Raw genomic sequence first — 6,021 nt, forward strand, 5'->3', positions numbered from 1 at the left:
AAAAGTTTACACCTTTCTCTCGTCTACTCTTCGACGACATGTAAAATCGATGTTCGTGAATCTCGCTAGTTTCGATCTAAAACGATGTATCCCGTTGTTTTGAGCCGGATTACAAGTTTTCGCGCAGTTCTGAGAGAAAAAGTTCACAGCTCTCTCTCGCCTACTCTTCGACGACTTGCAAAATCGAAATGCGTACATCTCGCTAGTTTCGATCTAAAACGATGTATCCCATTGTTTTGAGCCGGAATACAACTTTTCGCGCAGTTCTGAGAGAAAAAGTTTACACCTTTCTTTTGTCTACTCTTCGACGACTTGTAAACTCAAATTGTAAAAATCTCACTAGTTTCGATCTAAAACGATGTATCCCGTTGTTTTGAGCCGGAATACAAGTTATCGCGCAGTTCTGAGAAAAAGTTTACACCTTCCTCTCGTCTACTCTTCGTCGACTTGTAATGTCGATGTTCGTGAATCTTGGTAGTTTCGATCTAAAACGATGTATCCCGTTGTTTTGAGCCGGAATACAAGTTTTCGCGCAGTTCTGAGAGAAAAAGTTTACACCTTTCTCTCGTCTACTCTCGACGACTTGTAAAAGCGATGTTCGTGAATCTCGCTAGTTTCGATCTAAAACGATGTATCCCGTTTTTTGAGCCGAATACAAGTTTTCGCGCAGTTCTGAGAGAAAAAGTTTACACCTTTCTCCTGTCCACTCTTCGACGACTTGTAAAATTGATGTTCGTGAATCTCGCTAGTTTCGATCTAAAACGATGTATTCCGTTGTTTTGAACCGGAATGTAAGTTTTCGAGCAGTTCTGAGAGAAAAGCTTTACAGCTTTCACTAGTTTATTCTCTACGACTTGTAAAACCAAGGTGCGTAAATCTCGCTAGTTTCGATCAAAAACGATGTATAACGTTGTTTTGAGGCGGAATACAAGTTTTCGCGCAGTTCTGAGAGAAAAACTTTACAGCTTTCTCTCGTCTACTCTCGACGACTTGTAAAACCGAAGTGCGAAAATCTCGCTAGTTTTTATCTAAAACGATGTATCCCGTTGTTTTGAGCCGGAATGCAAGTTTCGCGCAGTTCTGAGAAAAAGTTTACACCTTTCTCTCGTCTACTCTTCGACGACTTGTAAAATCGATGTTCGTGAATCTCGCTAGTTTCGATCTAAAACGATGTATCCCGTTGTTTTGAGCTGCAATACAAGTTTTCGCGCAGTTTTGATAGAAAAAGGTACAGCTCTCTCTCGTCTACTCTTCGACGACTTGTAAAATCAAAGTGCGCAAATCTCGCTAGTTTCGATATAAAACGATGTACCTCGTTGTTTTTAGCCGGAATACAAGTTTTCGCGCAGTTCTGAGGGAAAAAGTTTACACCTTTCTCTCGTCTACTCTTCGAAGACTTGTAAAATCGGTGTTCGTGAATTTTGCTTGTTTCGATCTAGAACGATGTATCCCGTTGTTTTGAGCCGGAATACAAGTTTTCGCGCAGTCCTGAGAGAAAAAGTTTACACCTTTCTCTCGTCTACTCTTCGACGACATGTAAAATCGATGTTCGTGAATCTCGCTAGTTTCGATCTAAAACGATGTATCCCGTTGTTTTGAGCCGGATTACAAGTTTTCGCGCAGTTCTGAGAGAAAAAGTTCACAGCTCTCTCTCGCCTACTCTTCGACGACTTGCAAAATCGAAATGCGTACATCTCGCTAGTTTCGATCTAAAACGATGTATCCCATTGTTTTGAGCCGGAATACAACTTTTCGCGCAGTTCTGAGAGAAAAAGTTTACACCTTTCTTTTGTCTACTCTTCGACGACTTGTAAACTCAAATTGTAAAAATCTCACTAGTTTCGATCTAAAACGATGTATCCCGTTGTTTTGAGCCGGAATACAAGTTATCGCGCAGTTCTGAGAAAAAGTTTACACCTTCCTCTCGTCTACTCTTCGTCGACTTGTAATGTCGATGTTCGTGAATCTTGGTAGTTTCGATCTAAAACGATGTATCCCGTTGTTTTGAGCCGGAATACAAGTTTTCGCGCAGTTCTGAGAGAAAAAGTTTACACCTTTCTCTCGTCTACTCTTCGACGGCTTGTAAAATAAAAGTGCGAAAATCATTTCGATCTAAAACGATGTATCCCGTTGATTTGAGCCAGAATACAAGTTTTCGCGCAGTTCTTAGAGAAAAAGTTTACACCTTTCTCTCGTCTACTCTTCGAAGAATTGTTATATCGAAGTGCGTAAATCTCGCTAGTTTCTATAATAAACGATTTATCCCGTTGTTTTGAGCCGGAATACAAGTTTTCGCGCACTCCTGAGAGAAAAAGTTTACACCTTTCTCTCGTCTTCTCTCGACGACTTGTAAAATCGAAGTGCGAAAATCTCGCTAGTTTCGATATAAAACGATGTACCTCGTTGTTTTTAGCCGGAATACAAGTTTTCGCGCAGTTCTGAGGGAAAAGGTTTACACCTTTCTCTCGTCTACTCTTCGATGACTTGTAAAATCGGTGTTCGTGAATTTTGCCTGTTTCGATCTAGAACGATGTATCCCGTTTGTATTTAGCCGGAATACAAGTTTTCGCGCAGTTCTTAGAGAAAAAGTTTACACCTTTCTCTCGTCTACTCTTCGACGACTTGTAATATCGAAGTGCGTAAATCTCGCTAGTTTCTATCTAAAACGATTTATCCCGTTGTTTTGAGCCGGAATACAAGTTTTCGCGCAGTTCTGAGAGAAAACGTTTACGGCTCTCTCTCGTCTACTCTTCAACGACTTGTAAAATCTAAGTGCGTAAATCTCGCTAGTTCGATCTAAAACGATGTACTCCCTTGTTTTTAGCCGAAATACAAGTTTTCGCGCAGTTCTGAGGGAAAAGTTTACACCTTTCTCTCGTCTACTCTTCGTCGATGTTCGTGAATCTCGGTAGTTTTGATCTAAAACGATGTATCCCGTTGTTTGAGCCGGAATACAAGTTTTCGTGCAGTTCTGAGAGAAAAAGTGTAGAGCTCTCTCTCGTCTACTCTGCGACGACTTGTAAAATCGAAGTGTGTAAATCTCGCTAGTTTCTATCTAAAACGATTTATCCCGTTGTTTTGAGCCGGAATACAAGTTTTCGCGCAGTTCTGAGAGAAAACGTTTACGGCTCTCTCTCGTCTACTCTTCGACGACTTGCAAAATCGAAATGCGTACATCTCGCTAGTTTCGATCTAAAACGATGTATCCCATTGTTTGAGCCGAATACAACTTTTCGCGCAGTTCTGAGAGAAAAAGTTTACACCTTTCTCTTGTCTACTCTTCGACGACTTGTAAACTCAAATTGTGAAAATCTCACTAGTTTCGATCTAAAACGATGTTTCCCGTTGTTTTGAGCCGGAATACAAGTTTTCGCGCAGTTCTGAGAGAAAATGTTTACACCTTCCTCTCGTCTACTCTTCGACGACTTGTAAAATTGATGTTCGTGAATCTCGCTAGATTCGATCTAAAACGATGTATCCCGTTGTTTTGAGCCGGAATCCCAAGTTTTCGCGCAGTTCTGAGAAAAAGTTTACACCTCTCTCGTCTACTCTTCGTCGACTTGTAATGTCGATGTTCGTGAATCTTGGTAGTTTCGATCTAAAACGATGTATACGTTGTTTTGAGCCGGAATACAAGTTTTCGCGCAGTTCTGAGAGAAAAAGTTTACACCTTTCTCTCGTCTACTCTCGACGACTTGTAAAACCGATGTTCGTGAATCTCGCTAGTTTCGATCTAAAACGATGTATCCCGTTCTTTTGAGCCGGAATACAAGTTTTCGCGCAGTTCTGAGGAAAAAGTTTACACCTTTCTCTCGTCTACTCTTCGACGACTTGTAAAATCAGAGTGCGAAAATCATTTCGTTCTAAAACGATGTATCCCGTTGTTTTGAGCCGGAATACAAGTTTTCGCGCAGTTCTTAGAGAAAAAGTTTACACCTTTCTCTCGTCTACTCTTCGACGAATTGTAATATCGAAGTGCGTAAATCTCGCTAGTTTCTATCTAAAACGATTGATCCGTTGTTTTGAGCCGGAATACAAGTTTTCATGCAGTTCTTAGAGAAAACGTTTACACCTTTCTCTCGTCTACTCTTCGACAACTTGTAAAATCGATGTTCGTGAATCTCGCCAGTTCCGATCTAAAACGACGTATCCCGTTGTTTTGAGCCGGAATATAAGTTTTCGCGCAGTTCTGAGAGAAAAACTTTACAGCTTTCTCTCGTTTACTCTCTTCGACTTGTAAAAATCTAAGTGCGTAAATCTTGTTCGTTTCGATCAAAAACGATGTATCCCGTTGTTTTGAGCCGGAATACAAGTTTTCGCGCAGTTCTTAGAGAAAAAGTTTACACCTTTCTCCTCGTCTACTCTTCGAAGACTTGTAAAATCGAAATGCGTAAATCTTGCTAGTTTCGATCTATAACGATGTATCCCATTGTTTTGAGCCGGAATACAAGTTTTCGCGCAGTTCTCAGAGAAAAAGTTTACACCTTTCTCTTGTCTAGATTTCGACGACTTGTAAAATCGATGTTCGCGAATCTCGCTAGTTTCGATCTAAAACGATATATCCCGTTGTTTTGCGCCGGAATACAAGTTTTCGCGCAGTTATGAGAGAAAAAGTTTACAGCTCTCGTCTACTCTTCGACGACTTGTAAAACCGAAGTGCGTAAATATCGCTAGTTTCGATCTAAACGATGTATCCCGTTTTTTGAGCCGAATACAAGTTTTCGCGCAGTTCTGAGAGAAAAAGTTTACACCTTTCTCCTGTCCACTCTTCGACGACTTGTAAAATTGATGTTCGTGAATCTCGCTAGTTTCGATCTAAAAACGATGTATTCCGTTGTTTTGAACCGGAATGTAAGTTTTCGAGCAGTTCTGAGAGAAAAGCTTTACAGCTTTCACTAGTTTATTCTCTACGACTTGTAAAACCAAGGTGCGTAAATCTCGCTAGTTTCGATCAAAAACGATGTATAACGTTGTTTTTGAGGCGGAATACAAGTTTTCGCGCAGTTCTGAGAGAAAAAACTTTACAGCTTTCTCTCGTCTACTCTCGACGACTTGTAAAACCGAAGTGCGAAAATCTCGCTAGTTTTTATCTAAAACGATGTATCCCGTTGTTTTGAGCCGGAATGCAAGTTTCGCGCAGTTCTGAGAAAAAGTTTACACCTTTCTCTCGTCTACTCTTCGACGACTTGTAAAATCGATGTTCGTGAATCTCGCTAGTTTCGATCTAAAACGATGTATCCCGTTGTTTTGAGCTGCAATACAAGTTTTCGCGCAGTTTTGATAGAAAAAGGTACAGCTCTCTCTCGTCTACTCTTCGACGACTTGTAAAATCAAAGTGCGCAAATCTCGCTAGTTTCGATATAAAACGATGTACCTCGTTGTTTTTAGCCGGAATACAAGTTTTCGCGCAGTTCTGAGGGAAAAAGTTTACACCTTTCTCTCGTCTACTCTTCGAAGACTTGTAAAATCGGTGTTCGTGAATTTTGCTTGTTTCGATCTAGAACGATGTATCCCGTTGTTTTGAGCCGGAATACAAGTTTTCGCGCAGTCCTGAGAGAAAAAGTTTACACCTTTCTCTCGTCTACTCTTCGACGACATGTAAAATCGATGTTCGTGAATCTCGCTAGTTTCGATCTAAAACGATGTATCCCGTTGTTTGAGCCGGATTACAAGTTTTCGCGCAGTTCTGAGAGAAAAAGTTCACAGCTCTCTCTCGCCTACTCTTCGACGACTTGCAAAATCGAAATGCGTACATCTCGCTAGTTTCGATCTAAAACGATGTATCCCATTGTTTTGAGCCGGAATACAACTTTTCGCGCAGTTCTGAGAGAAAAAGTTTACACCTTTCTTTTGTCTACTCTTCGACGACTTGTAAACTCAAATTGTAAAAATCTCACTAGTTTCGATCTAAAACGATGTATCCCGTTGTTTTGAGCCGGAATACAAGTTATCGCGCAGTTCTGAGAAAAAGTTTACACCTTCCTCTCGTCTACTCTTCGTCGACTTGTAATGTCGATGTTC

The sequence above is a fragment of the Amblyomma americanum genome, chromosome 3 (assembly GCF_052857255.1).
Source record: "Amblyomma americanum isolate KBUSLIRL-KWMA chromosome 3, ASM5285725v1, whole genome shotgun sequence".
Taxonomy (NCBI): domain Eukaryota; kingdom Metazoa; phylum Arthropoda; class Arachnida; order Ixodida; family Ixodidae; genus Amblyomma; species Amblyomma americanum.